At 36.0% G+C, this 22,708-nt stretch overlaps 1 pseudogene; it reads left to right on the top strand.

Annotated features, from left to right (window-relative positions):
- The first annotated feature begins 1,863 nt into the window (after window positions 1-1,863).
- On the top strand, window positions 1,864-6,886 carry LOC110719129 (annotated as a pseudogene).
- The last annotated feature ends 15,822 nt before the right edge of the window (window positions 6,887-22,708 follow it).

The following is a 22,708-nucleotide window of genomic DNA, read 5'->3' as shown; positions in this document are numbered from 1 at the left end:
GCGTGTGACCCCGACAGTGTAGGCCAGTTTTCCTGGGGATCGGCTACGTTGGCGTATTTGTATCGCCAACTAGGATTTGCGAGTCGGGCTGACGCGGCAGGTATCACTGGGTGTCTGACTCTATTGCAGACCTGGATATACGAGTACTTTCCTGCATTGCGACCACATCGTGACCCAGTTCCTATTGATGAGGGGATGCCGCGTGCTTGTGCGTGGAGTCCGCGCTCGGAGAAGAAGTCCGTTGACCGCCTCCGATCGATACAGTTATTTCTTTCACAACTAGTTTCGCAGCAGGACTTAAGCCGCTCAGATGTCGATGACCCTCTTCATATACTATCATCTCATGGTTGTGATACCCCCATTTAGAGTAACCAATCACTTCCCAACCGTCACGACTCCGTAATTGTCGAACCTTTACTCTGAACTCACACCCACAACCTTTCCGCTTTGTATCAAACCGAGTGGCTGTACGAAAATCTCTTTCTTCTCTTTTGCGATAACGGTCACATCTCAAAATGCGATCCATTCTACCATCCCGTTGAGATTTATGAGTTACTAATACCAAGCAAAATCCAGCTGCAATTGCAACCTGTTTTGCCCAATCAATCGCCTGTTGAGCTTCTTCGAATGGACCATCATGTCCAAATATCCCACTGTAATCATTTCCGTCTCCACCATAACCCTACATCAATTATATATTACAATAAATACATTTAACGGATAATACATTTAATTTCTATATTTACACAGAATTAACACAAAAAAAAGCATAATTATATATAATCAAACTTAATTTTTATAAAAACCCAATTCGAATTTTCAAACTAAATTTAAAAATATACCATTTCGAATTTTCAAACTTAATTTTAAAAAAACCTATTTCGAATTTTCAAAATTAATTTAAAAAAAACCCATTTCGAATTTTTTTAAAAAATCATTTTCGATTTTTTTTTTAAAAAAAAATAAATAAAAAACAACAACAAAATCAAAAAAGAAAAAATAAGTAAATTAATTTATAAGGGTGGCGTCTGCCAGGGCTGCCACAGCCACTGGACTGGCGCCTGGCAGGGCCGCCTCAGCCAGTAGAGTGGCGCCTGGCCAGGACGCCAGTCTGGTGGTCTGGGCGTCTGGGCTGGACGCCACTCTGGTGGTTCTGGCGTCTGCCTTGGACGTCCAGGCTACGGTTTGGGCGTCCATCCTAGGCGCCGGAGCCACTCCGACGGTAAACCATGAATTTTAACGGTGACTTACCTCGTTTTCCGTCGACGTCGACGTACCTCCGGCGTCCCCCGCATCTCCGGCCTGCCCTCCGGTCTCCCCCGGCGAGCCAGTACGGCTCCACATTTTTTAAACCGAGATTATTTCAATTTTAGAAAATGGGCATAATGGTCACACCAAATCATATTTGTGGGCTTTATATGGTAATTTACGGGCGATGTTTAGCGATTCACAATTTTTTTGCTCACTAGTGAGGATGCTCTTAGGGCGTGTTCGGCGTTAGCTTTTGAGTAGCTTTTAGTGGTTTGACCTACTCAACAAAAAATGTGAGTGTTTGGCAAAGTAGTGGTTAGGGTAGCTTTTAGTGGTGGAGGTAACTTTTGTGAAAAGTTAAAAACATTAGCTTTTGAAATTAGAGGTAGCTTCTCAAGTAACTGTTGAAAATTTAATCTATAGTTTTAAAAATAAAAAATTGATTTATATATTTAACAGTTAGTCAACCACTACTTTACCGAACACTCATATTTAAATTATTTATCTTTACAGTTAACAGCTAACAACTACCTACACAGCTAACAGCTACCTCCACAACTACAGCTACCTTCCCAGCTATATTTTGTCGAACACGCCTAGTGAGTCTTACAAGTAAACGAGGAAGAACAAGAAAAAGAAGAGAGATAAAATACTTGTACTAGTAGTATAATTTAGAGAGAGAGAAAAACCAAAGTTGAGCTGCATTTCACATGGCGTCGTCTTTGCCTCTTGGACTTGCTCCTCCAAATCAATCCCACAATCCTCCTCTTCCTCTTGATTCCAAACCACCTCCTTCTCAACAACAACAACAACACTCTTCTATGTCTGACGATAAGATTTCCTTTCTCTCTCTTCACTTTTTTTTTTTTAATTTAATTTTTATTCTACCGATCTTGTTTTCTTCATTTGGTTTCTGGGTTTTTTAAAAAATTTTTAGGGGGTTTTTTATGGAATTTTTTTGGGTGTTTTTGAGTGTTTAGTGGGGTTTTTTTGGGGGTATTTTTAGCTGATAATATAAGTTTTTTTCTGGGTGTTTTTCGGTTTATTTTTTCTATTTTTTTTTTGTTTTGTTTGTTTTGGGTTAAATTTGTGTTTTTGAAGTTTCATTTGGTGAAGTAATTTCAGTATTTTCTTACTTTTTATTTGATTAATTTGATACTACTTTACTACATTTCTGCTGTTGCAGGCGTTACTTAATCATATACAGTAGCTTTCTAGGGTTTCATGGATCACTGTTTTTTTTTTTTTTTTTTTTTTGCAATTATTTTGCTTTGTTTTGGTTGAGAATTATAATTTCAGATCTCTAGATTTAAGGGGTTGTGTACAAAATTGGGTTGGAATTATTCTTGTCTTCTAAATTTTTTTTCCCTTTTAAACTTGTGAGTATAGCTTAATTTTCTAATTACTTATTATAATTAGTTAAATTTGCTCTTTAGTATGGCTTGAGTTGTTTGCTTTATTATGTCATTGTTCTTCGGGTCCTTTCTGAAATTTGTGGGGGTATTTTCATGTTCGGCTTGTAGTTTTCTAGAAATATTATGATTCCTTGAATTCTATTCTGGTTAAGGATTTGAGATTTTTCGCGAATTTGGTTCTCGGTTTCATTGAATTTAAAAATGGTGACTTCAAAATGCACCTCTGCTGCTTTCATTTTTCAATTGCTGCTGTAATTTATGTTGTTTCGATAATTTGAGCTTAATTGGTGGTTGGTTGTTGCTTGTTTACAGGAAATGACTCCTGCTGTAATTCAGGGGAATGATCAGGTTACTGGCCATATAATTTCTACAACTATTGGTGGTAAAAACGGTGAACCCAAGCAGGTAAGGATGATTCTGTTAGATAACAACTATAAATACTCGGTTCATGGATTCACAGAGTCGGTTTTGTAGGAATCCAACGCATGGTTTATTGATTTTATTTGCAGACTATTAGTTATATGGCGGAGCGTGTAGTTGGCACTGGATCATTTGGGATTGTCTTTCAGGTATAGACTTGAAATTTTGATGACAACTTTGTATTGTCTGTCTGCCTTGTTCTTTGCCTGAACTTTTTCATGACTTTTTTTATTACAGGCAAAATGCTTGGAGTCTGGAGAGACTGTTGCGATTAAAAAAGTTTTGCAGGATAGGCGATACAAGAATCGTGAACTACAGTTGATGCGCTTACTAGATCACTCTAATGTCATTTCTCTCAAGCATTGTTTCTTTTCAACTACCAGTAAAGATGAGCTATTCCTCAATCTAGTGATGGAATATGTACCAGAGTCACTGTACCGTGTTCTCAAGCACTACAGTACTATGAACCAGAGGATGCCTCTTATTTACGTTAAATTATACACATATCAGGTATAAAGTGGTCTCTTTTTTCTCCTCCACCAGGAATCCAGTTTCCTTTCTAGTATTGCAACTGTTTTTCTTTTATGAGCAAGTTGAATTAAGTTGTTTTTGGATGTTGAATGGTATCTTTGTCAATAGACCACATGAAAAAGAGATTCCAGTAACTTTGCCCAATGCCTAGACTCCTAGGGTTTTATCACGACTCACACTGTGCTCTTGGAGTAATAATATGGTGGCAGTGGTGGCTACAAAGATGATCTTGTATTTGGTTGGCCAATGATTTGAAAGTAGGAATGATGAGGTGTGTGTGTGTGTGGGGGGGGGGGGGGTTCAGCCAGTGAAGAGGTCATATGCAAGCACAGATGCTTGAATGACATGCTGACATTGATACATCACATATGTTGTGCATGGGACATCTTATTGCCCAACTTACTTCTGGTGGAATTAATATACTTGAATTTTCTTTTCCCTTTGATTGTCAGATTTGGGGAGGGGGGATTAGGGGTTGGATTTGGTAACTTTGCTGTATCCTGTCTTTGATCTATGAATTGTTTTGGCGTCATTTATATATGTTCTTTTTTAATATGGCACAATACTATTTCTTACCTGATCAACAATTAAATCAATACTGCAGATTTTCCGTGGTTTGGCGTACATCCACTCCGCTCATGGTGTATGCCATAGAGACATCAAACCTCAAAATCTCCTTGTATGTTGATTCTATGTCATCTGTTCTATACTTCTAAATTCCAACTGTCCTGGCTCCTGTTTTTGCATTCTTTAACGTGCACTTGGTGTTTTCTAGGTTGACCCCCTAACGAATCAACTTAAAATTTGCGACTTTGGAAGTGCTAAAGCTTTGGTAAGTTTGTCATTTTCTACTAAGCATCTTTTATTCATATTCATATTTAGTGCTGGAGTCTAGACCCTTATGAGCACAAAAAGAAACACACAATAAAATGTGAATCATAAGTTGCAAATCTTAAGCTATTTGGCACTGCATTTCTTTTTGTGCTTGGCACTTTCCATTAATGAGTGTTGTGTATTTTTCTCTGATTAATTTCCTTCTCTGAATATCAGATCAAGGGAGAACCTAACATATCATACATATGCTCTCGTTATTACCGAGCACCAGAACTGATATTCGGAGCAACAGAATATACATCTTCAATTGATATCTGGTCAGCTGGTTGTGTTCTTGCAGAACTTCTTCTTGGCCAGGTTGGTCTTTTGGGAAATATGAAGTGTACTTGCTTCTGCTTGCTTTCCATGATCCTCTTTTCATTGACCCTTATTTTCTTTTTTCTTGTCACATAATAGCCATTGTTCCCTGGTGAGAATGCAGTGGATCAACTTGTGGAGATTATCAAGGTAAGAATATAACATTCATGTTTGAAATCGCCAAAAACTCAAGTAATGCAATAATTACAAAATTAATTGATTGTGACTATATTTTCAGGTTCTTGGTACTCCTACTAGAGAGGAAATTCGATGCATGAATCCCAACTATACTGATTTTCGGTTTCCACAAATCAAAGCTCACCCTTGGCACAAGGTATTATGACTCCCCCCCCCCCCCCCCCCCCCTCCTATTTTGTCATTCCATTTATTATAGTGGATCATACTATAATGTGCATCACTTGCGCATAATTTCATATGATGAATTTATGAAAGGGGGAGTGCTGTTGCTATGTTCATACATTGTTCATTTAGAAAGATTGAGGCGATTAAGTGGCCAGTATTTTGAGAGAATTGCCATTTAAGTGTTAAGCATTAGTATCCTAAGACCTTATAGCCTTGTGGAATTTATATGGCATCTCTTGAGCTGTCTCTGTGTGGTTTTTTTTAATAAGAACCATTTAATTTTTATTTTTTTGGGAAGAAGATGATGTGTTGTTGGAAGTCCTTGCATGCATCTGATTCTTGAATCTGGTGGAAATTCAAGGTCTATTTGTGAATCTGCAAATGTCGTATACAAGTATCTATAGATATATGTAATTGTCAATCACTGAACAGTTTGATGGTTGAAAGTATTTGTATACTGATAATGATGTTCGTTGATGCAGGTTTTTCATAAAAGAATGCCCACCTGAAGCCATTGATCTTGCTTCACGACTACTTCAGTATTCACCTAGTCTTCGATGCACTGCAGTAAGTAACTGGCATCACCCATCCCCCCACCCCCCCCCCCCCAAACACACGCACACACTTTTTTGCACAATCTCTTTTGGCGTAATCTCATTCTTATTTCCTCATTTGACCTTGCCTTTATGTAAAAGCCTCCCTTCCCGTCCAAGGAATTTTTTTTTTTTTTTACATGTAATGATATCTACAACTATATTCCCTATAAATAATCTTGTTGAATTTTATTATATGGTATTACATGTTCCTAACGTTTTTGCTAGTTTTTGAACCTGGACTTATCTTTTTCCCTTTTGGCTTGCAGTTGGAAGCATGTGTTCATCCTTTCTTTGATGAGCTTCGGGATCCCAATGCTCGCCTTCCAAATGGTCGCCCACTGCCACCTCTTTTCAATTTCAAGCAAGAAGTATGTCTATATTATCTGTCTTATGTGCCGGTGTACTTTGATTTCTTAATTACTAGATTGATATTCATTCAAGAGGTTTCCCACTACACTAATTCTGTATGGTGAAGGTAATTAATTAATATCCTTATTACTCCTTGCAGTTAACTGGAGTTCCACCTGAGTTGATAAACCGGTTAATACCGGAACATGTGAGGCGACAGATGGGTCTTTCTCTTCCTGGATAAGCATAACTTGGGGCAGTGGAGTAGGTGAGGGTAATCTTTTGCTTACAGATGGAGGATGATAAAAACTTGGGAAGGTTGTCCTGGTTTTGATACTGGTGAACCTTGTGGCCTCTGTGGCTTTTTGCACACCCTACAAAGATGTATACATATACTAGCCATTTGGCTAGAGCTGCAATAACTGGTCTCATGTATTATCTGTTTCCTGTACATCATTTTGATCCGTAAATGTCTCAGGTAGGGTGTATAACAAAGATGCAAAGCAATATCTCATTAGGTAGGGTTGCTAAATAGAAACATAGCCTGAAAACTAAGGGGCTCGAAAGGCATGCAGGCTGGCTTGTATGGCATAATTATTGCTCTTTTCTTAAATGTATTCTTGCCCTGTGGTCTGAAGGTAGACATTGACATGTTATTCTTGTTCATATTCCTATCAACAATTTTAGAGTAGATTTCTTTATATCGTTGCCAAAATTTGTCTGAATTTGTTGTGCTTGGAAATTATGAAAGGGAATGTACATATTGTTTGATATTCTGTGTGCGCGCAGCAGGAATTTGGTGTGCAAAGGAGTTGCACTGCGTATAAATGATATATCGGTGATGAATGATGGTGGTAATTGCTTAAAGGGTCACACAGGTTTGTACATAAAGCAAATAGAAGAGGCTGTTGCTACTATTTGAGTTCATAGTTGATTGTTTCATTGTAATGAAATCACAACTATAGTTAAAAGTTGCTCTCTTGGTTGTTTTTATCACGAGCTTTGCTCAGCCTTTGGTAACACACTAACACCCATCTCAGTGACTAATGGTATGAAATAGTTGTTCATGAATCTTAGTAGTATGAATATTTCATTATTTATACTGGCAACACAACAAATAGAAGTTAGGCTTTAACTTGGTGCTAAAATGGGGTACCAGTTAAGTACAACTCAACTGTACTAGAGTTATTGAGGACGTGCATATTCCAATAGACAACCTTTAATTGAAAGTTGGATGTTCTATGTACTAATACCTCTTAACCCCAAAATACTAATCATCTAAATTATGGGAGAAATGAACAACAGATTACCGAGCTGTTGTACCTTATCTAAATTATTGAGTTAGCCAATCTAAACCTATTATACCCAAAATTTCATTGCTTGACATTGAGCTATGTGATATTCGGTACAAGCTGATTCTTACAAAATTTTAATAAATGGTGTGCAACACTTGGTTACATCAAACTCTATGTCTATATGTCTAGAACTCCAACTCCATTATATTTTGGATGATGTAATGTGTGTCCACAGTTTCTTACAAAATTTTAATAAATGGTGAACCAACAAGAAAAATCGCCCCTAAAACAGGCAAGGCGACTTCATTCTATGCAGGGAAATGCTATCCAGAAAATTATGGACGACGCTCTCTTCTTCCTTAAAGCTAAACTTTGGAGGAGTTCTGTGAACTTTCGGGAGAGATGATCAATGTCCACAAGTCCTTTGTAATCTTCTCAAGAAACATGCCTAGTAGATTGAAGAGGCTACTACAAACAACCTTAGGAATAGGAACATAATAAAAATTATAATTTGTGCAAGAATTAAGGATGAACTTCAGAGGACCTCTTTAGAAGCTGTTACTTGTCACGAAGAGTCTGGAAGGGAAGCTGGTTGGGAATCAACGTAGACGGTGGCGAGCATGTTGATCTGTCTACCCGGATTAAAAATACACTATAACAGCTCCTAGGTGTTGGTTTCGCCCCTGCTCAAGCGGAAGCCCTGGCCATTCTTTTAGCAATTGATAACACTTATTTCAGCAATAAAAGTGTCGAGATGTGGACAGACTCATATGACATGATCAAGAGTATTAAGTATGAAGAGCAAGCACAAAAAGAAGTGAAGGCAACTATCAGGGATTTCAAGAATAGAGCAGCAACACTATCATGTCTTACGATTATTAGGAAAGTCCCTAAAACTATAGTAGCAGACTAGCAGAGGCACATAAACTTGCATGCTAGGAAAAACCCTGACTCCATAATGTAATTTTTTTTTCTTCTTCAATAATGCATGTTAAATTAATCTCAAGGTCCAAAGTATTTCACGGTGTATTTCTCCTTAATCCACATACAATATTTATATATAGGTATACTTGGAGGGCAAGGCCAAATAACCTAAGATAATGACAATATATTCTAAGATATCCTTTCACAATATTCACAATATTATCATTCCTAAAATATATCCCAATACCCCCCACAAGTTGGAGAGTACGGATCTCGAACACCCAACTTGCGAAGAAGAAACTCAAACTTAGCTTTTCCCAAAACCTTAGCAAAAATGTCAGCCAACTGAACAGTCGTAGAGACATACGAAGGTTTAATCGTCCCATCTGTAATCGCATCCCGAACAAAATGTCAATCTGCTTCAATATGTTTCGATCGTTCATGGAACACTGGATTTCGCGCAATGTATAACGCTGACTGACTATCACTATAAAGATGCATCCCATTCTCATGTTTTAACACCTAAGTCACCAAGAATTCGTTTAAACCACTTTAATTCACAAGTCACTGCAGTCATCTAACGATATTCTGCTTCTGCTGAAGAAAGAGAAACAGTAGGTTGCTTTTTGGTTTTCCATGATATTGGAGACAAACCAACCACTCAAAGATCGCCTAGAAAGAGGACTACCTGCCCAATATGAGTCACACCATCCTTCCAACTGTAGAGCACTGTCGAATCTCAATAAAATTTTCTATCCGAGGCTCTTCTTCAAATATCTAACAACTCTCAGAGCTGCTTCCCAATGATCGGGATTTTGCATAAACTGTGATAAAATATGCACAAAGTATGTTAAATCTGGTCTCGTAACAGATAAATAAATCAGTCGATCTATGAGACGACGATATTTCTCTATATCATGAAAATACTCTCCATGCGCCAAGGACAACCTGTGATTTTGTTCCATAGGGAACTCTGCAGGTTTGGCATCTAGTAATCCTGCTTCAGTAATAATATCCAACACATATTTCCTCTGACAAATAAAGATCCCCTGTGCATTCCGGGCAACCTCTAGCCCCAAAAAAATATTTCAACACTCCAAGATCTTTCATCTTAAAGCAATTTCTCAGATATGACTTAAAATTAATCATAGCAGATTTATCGTTCCCTGTAATAATTAAATCATCGACATATACTAATACATTAAGTTGCATCTTTCCCTCTGTCAGAGTAATTAGAGAATAGTTATAGTATGATTGTTTAAAGCCATAAGATTCCAAAGCTGTAGCTAGCTTTGCAAACCAACACCATGGAGCTTGTTTGAGACCATATAATGACTTTTTCATCCTGTAAACCATGTCAGTGTTATTTTTATTAAAACCTGGAGGTACTATCATGTACACCTCTTCTTCTAAATCACCATGAAGAAAGACATTATGAACATCCATTTGATGGACATCCCAATTTTTCACTGCTACAACTGCTAGAAAAGTCCTAACAGTCACCATCTTTGCCACCGGAGCAAAAGTCTCGTTGTAGTTTAAGCCTTCGACCTGATGATGGCCGAAAATCACTAACCTCGCCTTCAATCGCTGCAAATTACCATGCTCATCGAATTTTTCTTTGTACACCCATTTTATTCCGAGAACCTTTTTACCATGTGGCAATTTTTCAAGCACCCAAGTGCCTTGCTCCTCAAGAGCCCGAGTTTCTTCCACCATTGCTTTCCTCCAACCTTCATGTTTCATAGCTTCTCTGAAACTTTTGGGCTCATTGCCTCCTATAATTGCAGCAATATACCTTCTATGTTTCACATAAAAGCAATTAGAATCAACAAAATGTGTTAAAGGATAAACAATACCTACATGAGGCGATGTCACGAGTGAACTTTGAGGAGTAGATGGACATTTTTTCTGTATGGTGTGAGTCACAAAATCACGAAGTTTAACCGAGGGAAATTTTTGTCTCATGCCTTTTCCCATCTCAAGAGTGTCATGCTGCTCATTCCCAATTAAATCACCACCCTCACGCTGCCTTTTTCCAATTAAACCATCACCCTCACCCTGCCTTTTTCCAATTAAACCATCACCCTATCGCTGCTCAATCTCCCCCATATTACTCTCCCTTTGCTGCCCATCTTGTTCTGGGGTCACGACCTGCTGGTTGTTGGTCATTTGATCACTTGAATGTTGCCAACAAGCTGCTCATAGGGCGTGGCAGTACCCTCCGCAAGCAGGCTGCGGTCTACCATTGTCTGCCGCGGCCTAGCTGCGGAGCATGCTGCCTCATCACGCACATCACCACACACATCATCTTTTGTGTTAATCCAACCTCCTGCGCTACATCCCACTCACTAGCACTGAAATAATCTTCCATCCTAGGCACCTGATACCCCCTAGGTGGATCCTCATTCACCGGAGTAACAAACGGAAATTCAAGTTCATGAAATTGAACATCTTGTGAAACAAAAAATTCTTTTGTCTCTAAATCATATACTTTCCAATCCATTTTCCCAAAGGGATACCCCAAGAAAACACATCTCCGACTAGCAAATTTGTCACCCTTACTTCGTTGGTTATAAGCATAACACAAACATCCAAAAACTCGAATATAATCATACGAAGGAGGTTTATTAAATAACACATCAATTGGAGTTCTATAGTCAAGCAATCTAGAAGGAGTTCTATTAATCAAATGACAAACCGCTTGCACACATTCTCCCCAAAATTTTAATGGTAAATTAGCTTAAAATCTCAATGCCCTTGCCACATTTAAAATATGTTGGTGTTTACGCTCAACTCTCCCATTTTGTTGAGGTGTGCCCACACATGATGTCTCAAACAATAATATTTCATTATCAAAGAAATAATCCCTTAAAGAATTAAACTCCGTTCCATTGTCACTTCTCACAATTTTAATTTCTTGATCAAATTGTCGTCTAACAATAGAAATAAAATTGAGAAACATATATTCAACTTTCGTTTTATTTTTAATCAAGTAGATCCACACACCTCTAGAAAAGTCATTTACAATAGTGAAAAAATAATGAGCTCCACAAGACGATGGTGTCTTGTAAGGCCCCCACAAATCCACATGAACAAGTTCAAAGATACGACTAGCTCTATTAATACTAATAGGAAAACTACTTCTATGTTGTTTTGCTCGAGGGAATACATTGCATGATTTATTCTTAAAACTTCTACTTGAACTACTCACAATCGGAAGAAATAATTGCATAACCGTACCTTTGCTGAAGGATGTCCCATTCTTTGATTCCAAAGCTCAAATGATTGATTCTCGTTCACAACCAAAGCCTTCACCCGAGGAACACCACAAAAGTAATAAAGTCCATCTACTCGTTAACCCGTTCCAATCACCTTCCTTGTTAGTAGGTCCTGTATAACACAAAGTTTGTTAATAAATTGCAGAACACAATTTGATTCATCACTCAATTAAGTCACTGAAATTAAGTTGCAATTTAATTGCGATACAAAGAGGACATTCTCAATGGTTAATCCACCGTCCAATATAACCGATCCAATTTTGTTTTCATTGGCATGTTTCCCACACTAGTAGAAAAAGTGATATTTGTAACTGGTGAAATTGACTTTTTGTAACTGGCATTGTTGGTTGCGAATGCCACCGTTACAACTAGTAAAAATTATTTGTAACTGACTAATGTTAGTTCAGTTAATGTACTATTCGTAACTGACTTACCCTAACGTCAGTTACAAAAAGTCTATTTTCCAAGGTAGAAAGCATACTATTTGTAACTGGCATTAAGTTACGCTAGTTACAATTAGGGTATTATTAGTAACTGACAAATCTTAACGCCGGTTACGAATATATTTTTTTTATTTTTTTTAAAAAATATTATTAGTAACTAGCATTAGATTATGCCAGTTTCTAATAAATAAATAATTTTTTTTAATAAATATTTGATTTGAATACAAGAATGGTAATATATCCTACCAAATGTCCCATCGTCAAATGGGTTACAACCTGTTACAATATAATTCAACCAACAAAACACATACTTCGAATACTTTCATATAACTTAAATTCACCAACAACATACAATATAAACACTCCAAATAATTCCACAGATGTTGAATTATTCATCCACAACAATACAGTGCAACAAAATTAACTATACTTTCCAAAAAAAAACAATTAATACTTGAATAAAAAAAAAGAACATTGATTCATAATTTAAAAATGTAATAACAACCAATAGGCTAAATAAAAGTAGATATATAGAAAAGTGTTATATTGTTTAATTATGCTAAACGCGACTAATCATAACAGTGATTAATAAGATAACTAGTCTTTCAACAAAAAATTAAGACTAAAAAACTTAGCCCATTGTTCTCTCATCTAATTCTACATCGTTGTAGGATGCAAGTCTTGCCAAATACTCTTGCAAATATTAAAAAAAATACGTGTCTATAATACTTTATTAAAATAAAACATCAACCAAAACTCGTATAAAGCATTTTAGCTTGCAAAGAAGAGGTAAATTAATCACTAACCTCTTTTAAATTTCCCTTGCAATTGCTATGAAAGGTACTATCTCATACATATGTATCTCATTACATAATAAGCACATTAGGTCTGCAGCTTTTAGCTTTCTCTTTGGTTTGCACCAACTCATTATCCGCAATTTTGGCCAAAGTCATAACCTTCAAGAAAAGATAAATATTAATATAATTAAGTTACAAATATCTTAGATCATTACGTGCAATCAATGTATTACCTCATCAGTAAAGAAGAATAAATCTGCAGGCCACCCCAAATCACAATCCAAGAAAGTTTCTAGTAATGCATATTCAAATACAAACCAGCATCTAGAAAGGAGCATCAAGATTCGCTGCTGGTGGAGTAACATGTCTGAATATGGTATCAAGCAAATTTGACATATTCTTAGCTTCTTCAGCGGGGCTCTTGGTGTACTCTGATGATGCCCATCCTTCTTTTGCAGAAGCATAGAGAATAGGAAAATCCAACTGTTCCTCTAGTACTATATAGAACCCTTCAATTTGAAAATAAAAACATACTTATATGAAAAGTATAGTACTATATAGAACCCCTCAATTAAAATACAAACAAAACTAATAAGTTAAACAAGCTACATATATAGCAAATAGCTAGCTACAACTATATAAAGTATGGACAGTAAGAAGTCATCTGCCCCCTGAGTCAAGATTAATAGCCCAACCTTGTCTAATCAATATAAATATGAGGCCCATGTCCTGAGCTTTCTGGTATATATCAAGCAGTTTTTGATGCTAGGACTTACCATTTGACCCAGCCATACCCGTGTTGATACAACCTGACCAAAGTGCAGACACAAAATATGGGTCAACCCTGAAAGGGGGTATATGGACTCTACGTTACACTTCCTAACCCTAGATCTAAATTTGGAGTTGAGATCTACATGAACAACATATATATGTGTGTGTGTGTGTGTGTATATATATATATGTGTGTGTGTGTGTGTGTGTGTGTGTGTGTGTGTGTGTGTGTGTGTGTATATGTACACAATCACCCCTATATGACCTACTGCACTACTTATTTCATACATATTTATTAGCGGGAGCAACAGACAGAAGGCTATCAACTTGTGGCTGATAAACAAATTGCCCTTTATATTGTTTAGTCCTTTTTTCTTTCACCTTTGTTCTCTCTTTCATGAATTCATTACAATAAGATGTATAGAGTACTTAATAGAACGTGTTCCAGGAATCACAACAACCACATTTATTAATAAAGGGATTCAAATTTCTGAATTTCGGTTCTAAGCTTCAGTTCTGAAGTTCAGACTAATTTTAGTTCTGAATTTCAGTTCTAAGCTTCAGTTCTGAATTTCAGACTAATTTTAGTTCTGAATTTCAGTTCTAAGCTTTAATTATGAATTTCAGACTGATTTCAGTTCTGAAATTCAGTTCTGAGTTTCAGACTTATCTTAGTTCTGAATTTTGGTTTTGAGCTTCAGTTCTGAATTTCAAACTGATTTCAGTTCTGAATTTCAGTTTTGAGCTTTAGTTCTGAATTTCAGACTTATCTTAGTTCTGAATTTCAGCTCTAAATTCAATTTTTGAGCTTCAGTTATGAATTTCAGCTTTGATTTCTAAGATGTTGCAGTTTAGACTTCGTGGTTAACACTTAATACAACCTAGTTTATGGTCATAGTAAACTCATACACCTGTACAAGGTAGTTATGTTTACTTGCAGAGGTACTGATGTACATGCATATGTTGTATCGCTATAATACTACTACCTATGCCTATGACTATCAGAGAAAACTTCCCCACAATAATAGCTCAATGAATAACTTCACCACTAGCTGACTCTAATATGGTCAAGCCATAGCTGGCGTATACACTAAATCCCAAGCAATTTAGAGTCAAGATTAGTAAAAATGTCTCAGACAAAAGCAAGATAATATCTTGGCTGGGGAGAAAACAGAGCTGGAAAAACCCTCATAGGAATATCATACACAAAAACAAAGAGTGCAAATGACAAGAGCACCTACAGTAGAAAATGAGCAGATGAAAATACCAAAGGAAAGTGTAGACACCTAAAAATGTCTCCCCAAAACCAAACCCGATGATGAACAACCTTTCACCGCCATTATTGGTCGGGTTGAGTATTTAATCTTAGAGTGCTTAAATCCATATTTTCATTTCATAAACCAACCCAACTTCTATCCCATTTCCCCAAACCATAACTTATTTTGCTCTTTTCGTGTCTTTAAACCCAAAATAATTCATTTCGTGTCCTTTAAAATCATTCATTTCGTGTACTTTTTATAAAAACATTTGATCCAGTTTATTTTGGTCCATAATCTGGGTCCAATTACTGAATATTTGGATGGGACTTGAAAAGAGCTTTCCAACGATATATTATAAGCCCAAATCCGAGTTATAACGAATAAGTTATGGCCAAAATATTAAACTGAGCCCAAACCGAACCTAAGCCCACCTTACGACCCAATGATCATGTGGAAGGTCCAAATTATTTAATCCCATTCCTAAACCAATTAGGAATAATTGGAAGCTTCTATAAGTTTCTAAAAGATCTTAATTATCCGTTTTGAAAAGATAAGATTAAAGAGTTTGAAATTGAATAAAACTTTTCTTTTTGAAAATGCTATTTCTATTAGAATTGAAAGACGTTCAAAGATAGACAAATATTATTTTCGTGCCTCATATTTTTTATCCAAATTTTATATGGTTAGATAGCCCTTGAAATTATCTTTCCAATGATATATTATAATATCAATTTCGAGCTATAACGGAAAAGATATGAATAAAATGTCAAACTATATCCAAAACTGACACCGTCTCACTATTTCGACTATATCTTTTGTTATACAAAATATTTTAATCTGAATTCAATTGGGTTAGAAAGTAGACTTCAAGATCTTCCCAAAGATATTTTATTCATCTTATTCCGATTTCTGGATCAAAAGATATGATAAAAACAAAAACCGCAAAAATTGCTGCCTATCGCAAGAGTTTTATCCGATTTGAATTCTTATCTTTTCTTGATTCTTCGACCTTCTTTTTTCTCTACAAATAGAGGTCATATCACCCTTTTTCAGTCATCAACAAGATTAATCATCAAATAATTCTCTTTTCCCTCTTTAGCCTAAAAACTAGCCACCCTATTCTCTCAAAATACATCCCCTATGCACTCCAAGGAGTCCATACTTTACCTGAAGTTCTATACTTAAAACCAAGGCGTGAAAAGATAGAATTAACTGAGGGTTTGGACCAAATCAACTCTACTTCTTAATTTAATTTAATTTTCATTTGATTTATATTTTTATTGAAGTTACTAACAATTTATTCATGATGTAGCAGTTTAAAGGAACGCGCGGAATGTGAGTAATTAATTAATTTAATTACTCTTATTTTATTTTAATATTGCTAGTATCATGATTAGGGTTATTTTATATTTGATTGGACTGACGCTATTATTGCTAAATTGCTTCCAATATTAATGTTTATTCTATTATTGTTATGATCACCATTTTGCATGTTTAAAGGGAATATGTAATTGAAAATCATGCCTAATAAGATAATTTGGACAACCGGTTTAGGTTCCTTTTTAATCTTGTTGTTTAATCAAGTGATCACAATATTTTAGAATTATATGTTGCATTAATATTCAACCAATTTAGCTTAGTAATATTTTGGAGCAAATTTAATCTTTGTTTGCATGCCTTTGAGATCGCAAGAATCACTTTTCACTATAAGAATCGAGTAAATGCCAATACGGGCGAATGTGACTCCATGACTCACTTCGTGCCATCATCCCCGATCCTCCTTTTGTGGTTCCGAACCATATGGAGTTAGTAATATCATGGATTATGAATGGGGTGTAACCTTCATGGGTCAATCGTTGTTGCCTATCGTTGTCCCTTTATCGTGGTTGCCTTTTATGATCCGTGAACGGTTTACAAGTTCCTTAAAAACTTGTTGGCGGCTCCCTACTTTCCTTGTCCCTAATCTTACTATGTCAGTTCTCACTTCCTATGAGTGCCAAGCATATTCACACATGCTTTAACGTAGGCGCACTTCGAGCGACGCCTACAGAAAGCATTATACCTGGCCGCTCAATGTCTTTTTGCCTCTTCCACTTAATAATGCATGATGAGTAAGAATAAGTGAAACTCAAGTTTGCTCAGAAAAAAATAAAATAAAAGCATACCTGCTTCAAAAAGTGTGCTAGCCTTTTCACCTCCTCCTTTTCATCAAGCAATTCTCCTTCCCTTTTGGCTAATTGAACAGCTAAAGCCTCAAACTGGATTACAATAAAGGGTCAATTACACATAGGTTCAGTTATATGTAACATATGATACCAACTGATCTTTATACTCTAGAATCTAGGTGTAGGTTGACTGGTAAATTCATTTAATGTAACAAAAACATATTATTATAGAGTTGCTGGATCTACTCACCACCACTCAGGCATTCACAGACACCAACTCTACATTAATTTTTAGTTACTAGACTTACTACCCAACAAACAATCAAAATATCACTAAAGAACTCTTAGGCGTCTTGGCTTAACAGCATCATAGCATCAAAAGAATTAGCGAGCAATTGATACATTATCGGAAGGTCTGAACTAGACAACGACATTATTAAAACAAATCAAAGGTAGCAACAGCAACATGCAATCGAGTGTCAAACTCAATTAAACCCTAAATAGAAACATATCAATAAATTTAAAGCAACCAAGATTTAAAATCTAAAAAAAACCCCAAATTACAAAACCCCTAAAAACAATTTCATACCTGCGGTTGCTTTTGATGGAAAACTGAATTCCATGAACCCAATTTTTATAAATCCTAAGTTCTGAAGCATCAAATCCAACCACGGAGTTTTCAGGATCCTTCTCCGGTGCTCACTGCTAATTTAAGAGAAAAATTAAGAGAAAACGGTGGAGAATTCTAGGGCAAGTGACGGTAGTGATGGAGGGGGTTCCGGTGTAGGTGGCTTGAGCTTCTCGCGGCAGTGACGGGGGGAAATCTAGGCAGGAAGTTCTCGTGGATGTGAAGCTAATTTAAGAGAATAATGAAGAGAGAACGGTGGCGGCTGTAGTGACGACAGTGATGGAGGAGTGAAAGTGGGAACCATAGTCGACGTTATAGGTGACAGCGGTAGTAGAGGACTGGAGGCTTGGAGGATGATGATGAGAGGTTTCGAAAGAGGAGGAGTTTCGAAAGAGTGTGAATGGTCGAAAATAATGAAAAAATAAACGGAGAAATAGAAGTAAAAGGTAGGGGTGGTTTTTTTAATTGCCACCGGTTCAAACGAGAAATTGTTTCCTTTCTTCTTTGTAACTGGCGTTTGTGAGCTAGTTACAAATGTTTTGGTCAACATTTCTTTGACTTAATATTTGTAACTGGTGTTTATAAGTTAGTTACAAACTTTTAAGTCAAATGTTCTTTGACTTAATATTTGTAACTGACATTTATTTAGTCAGTTACTAATAAAACTTCAAACAATGATAGACTACGTATTAGTAACTAACATTTACTACGCCGGTTACTATTGTCATGATATTTTAACTGGCATTATCTTAGTCGGTTACTATTGATGCTTTCGTAACTAGAATAACATACGCCAATTACTAATAGGGCGTTACAAATAACATTTTTTCTACTAGTGCCATCCGGCAGTCCTACCGGACAATTTTGAACATTATAAACGTTCGTCAACAAAGATAAATCGCAAGTGACATGATTTGATGCTCCGGTGTCAATGATCCAACCTAGGTAATGCTTACCATTAGTCTTGGATGCTAGACTATTCAAATAGGCTAAGATCTGCTGGACTTGATCAGATATAAGTCCCACAAGAGCTGCTCCATCTCTTGCTGATGATGCGGTGCTGCTGTTGTGGTGTAATGCAGGCCGCCCGCTTAAGTTGTTGGCTCTCACAGGAGCAACAATCGGACGGGGGCACCCCAGTTGCTTTTCTTGAGAAACAAGAAGAGTTTCTCTAGTGGCAATTATGTAATAAAAACACTTTGGGAATTGTAAACAAATAGTATTATAATTTGAATATTTGCTGGCTGTGGGTTCCACTAATATGGTGAGGTGGACCATTGTAGACGGTGAAATTAACAACGTTTGTTCAAAATTTGTCAAAGTTATAGTTATCCCACCGCAGAAATATCATCATTCAATTTACCAAAAGAAAAAAATCATCATTCATATTCACCGATTTTCAAATCGGAGCAAACCAACAATTCCAGATCTGAAAATTGTCTTTCACCTCCACCGACAACACCATCACCTTCCTCTTTCGTCTTTCACCTCCACCGACAACAAACACTAACACCATCTTCTTCCTCTTTCGTCAAATCGTCTCCATCGACCACAACCACCATCATCGGCGGCGAACATAGGCGGCTTCGCCGCCAAAATTAAATTAAAAACCCTATAACAAAGGGTAAAATTTATGGCATGGTCAACCCAAAGGGTAAGGGTGATCGTCCTCCATTGAAGCTTCGCCGCCAAAGCTCGAATTTCTCCATTGAATGGCGGCTTCGCCGTCGGAATTAAACGAAAAACCCTAAAAAAAATATTGAAATTAAGGGTATGTTTAACCCCTTATGGATAAATTTTTGACGCTTGTGAGCTTTCCCTTCTCCATTATAGCTCCCACGTACGGAGTCTGATCACCGCCGCAAACAGCACCGCTTGCGGTTGTCCAAGTTTTACGAACAGAGATGGAGGAGGTAACTCTTAAGGGGGTAAAAATTACAAGTTAAAACACTGAGCATTCCGTCAAAATTGAGACTTAACGGCTTTTATCAATGAAAATATGCAGTCATACGAAAATGTCAGTTATACCCTCATATCTCAGCAAAAACAGACCAAATTGCCCTCATGAGAAACGCTCCTTGTTTCTCAAGAAGAGAAACTGGGAATTACCCCAATCGGTCCACTACCCTGCCTTCGTGGACTTCCACCTCCGCGGCCTCCCCGAGACCTCTCACTACTCCAATCTGGAAAGTCAGGTAGATGATAACAAGTGGCCTTAACATGACCATGATGGTGGCAGTGGGTACAAGTATTTCTTCCACCATCAGCCATCACACCCAATCACACAATGTCTCAAAGTAAAAAATTTCACAAAAAATAATTTGTAATCTGTCACCAAAAAGTACACTCCCACAATAAACTCCACTCAAGAATTTCTCACAATTAAAAAACCACACAAAAACTTTTCTCAAAGAATAGTTTCAAATATGATTGTGAACTCTCACAATTCTCCCGCAAATAGTGAAAAAAAAAATTTGTGAACTCTCAAACAAATTGTCGCAAGATCTTGAAAGTTTTGTTATACATAAATATAAAAAATTTGGATCAAACCTAAGCTCTTGATACCATGTTAAATTAATCTCAAGATCTCAAAGTATTTCACTGTATATTTCTCTAATCCACATTGGCCACATACAATATTTATATATAGGTATACTTGGAGGGCAAGGCCAAATAACCTAAGATAATCACAATATATTCTAAGATATCCTTCACAATATTATCATTCCTAAAATATATCCCAATAATGCAAATTCATCATCACTATATACACCTGGATGTATAAAAGAATCACAAAGTCCCAAGTTTAATAATATTTAATTTGGTTTAAAAAAAAAAGTTTAATACAAAGTATTTTTTTTTTTTGAAAATTTACATATTCAAATTGATTTATATTAGTATAAATAATTTTCGGGTTTTTCTATAGGTTAATTTATAAATTACAACAAAAAAATGTAACAATTTTCGAACTAACCACTCGTTTAATTTTTTATTTTAAATTACCACCACTTAAATAAAATAAATGCTCAGATTACCAGCCATTTCAAAAATCCGGTGGCTTTTTTGTCTGTAGGCCCCACCTAACACTTATTTTGACTGATTTTTTCCCCTAATTTTCCCTTTAAAAACGCTCTCTATACTTTAATTCACATTTTCTTCACCAAATTCTACCAAATTTCAAAGAGAAAAATGTGAATTGAAGTTAGGAGAGCGTTAAAGAGAAAAATCGGGGAAAAATCGGTCAAAATAAACGTTAAGTGAGGCACACAACCGGAAAATCCACCGGATTTCTGAAATGGGTGGTAATCTAAGCATTTATTTAATTTCAGGGGTGGTAAATTAAAATAAAAAATTAAACAAGTGGTTAGTTCGAAAATGGTTACATTTTTGGGTGGTAATTTAAAAAATTTCCTTTTCTATATAATAACCCTCTTAATTTCACTTTTTTACATTGTGTAAATTCCGTTAGTGGAGCCCACTCTCCACTTAATAATATACTACCTCTGCTTCATATTACTTGCAACAATTTCCTAAAATGGCCGCTTCACAATACTCGCAACAAATATATTTCAAGCATTATCCCAAACTTGAACCCCACTGTGATCATACACTTAAGTACGGTGGTGTCCAAAGGGAAAGAAGATAGAGCAAAAGAGTCGCCAACAAGTTTTAGGAACTTGTAAACCGTTTACGAGGTGAAGATTACACCCCTTAATGATCCAAGAGATCGTCAACTCCAATAGGTCTGGAACCATGACTGGTAGTTCGAGATGAAGGTACAAATCCAATCTAAAAAAGATTGGACCTGCCCTAATAATAGGCTTCTACTTTATTCTGATCGTATTCATGTGCGCTTTCTGACTAACATGCAGTTAATAGGTTAACCCTAAACCTATTTAATCTATGTTGGTTGAATATTAATGCACAAATAAAACTATTATTGGCGATCACTTGAATTATAATCAAATTAACCCTAAACAAGATTATTAATTATCTTATTAAGCGTGATTACACGTACCAATTCCATTTAAACATGCATAAAAGGTGTGATCAAGCAATAACAATAAATATATCAAGCAATATAATAATAATCATAAATAATAATAATCATAATCAAAATAATCATAGAAATAAACATGTTTATGTTAAAGCATAATAATAGAAAGATTTCAGGAATGATACTAACAAGATTAATAACAAACCCTAGCATGTCACTAAACATATAAAAATCAAAGCTTTAACACTATTAGGAAAGACAATAAAATGCATCACAAGAATCATAATAAGCATATTTGTTATTATAATCTTTTCCCTAAATATGATACTAGGAATTCATTGTTGTCATTCAAAACATCAAGCATCCTAAATGATACTAGGAAACATAATAACAACCTAGACATGATTTCTATGTCATAATATCAATAAATCAATTAAAGCACTTACTTGGACGCCTCGTATCTCTTTCTAATAACAAAATACACGCGTTAGTAACTTCAAGGAAAATAATAAATCAAACAATTAAATTAAATAATTGAAATAGAGATTTGGGACCAATCCCTCATAAATTAAAACCTTTCACGCATAGGGCAAAGGCAACTTCGAATTTGGCTAAGTGTTTCTAGTGCTAATGTATGAGGAATTGTGTTTGTAAAAGGGTTGGTTTAGAAAGAGAGAGAGAATCAAGAAATTCTTGATGAGAGTTGATGATTATTGATGAGAATTAATGATTGAAAAAGGGGAGATATGACCTCTATTTATAGAGAAAAAAGAGGGACGAAGAATAAGAAAAGAATCCGAATTCGAATCGAAATAAAACTCGATGGACAGCAGTTTTTGCGGATTTTGTTTTTTATCATATCTTTTGATATATAAGTCCAAATAAGACATATGATATGTCGTTGGAAAGATCTTGAAGTCTAATTTCCAACCCAATTAGAATCAGATTAAAATATTTTGTAGATAAAAAGATATGGTCGAAATAGTCAAAGGGTGTCAGTTTTTGGATAGAGTTTCATATCTAATTCATATCT

The sequence above is a fragment of the Chenopodium quinoa genome, unplaced genomic scaffold (genome assembly GCF_001683475.1).
Source record: "Chenopodium quinoa cultivar QQ74 unplaced genomic scaffold, ASM168347v1, whole genome shotgun sequence".
Taxonomy (NCBI): Eukaryota; Viridiplantae; Streptophyta; class Magnoliopsida; order Caryophyllales; family Amaranthaceae; genus Chenopodium; species Chenopodium quinoa.
The sequence above is the reverse complement of the archived record's forward strand: the minus strand, read 5'-3'. Positions and strand labels throughout refer to the sequence as shown.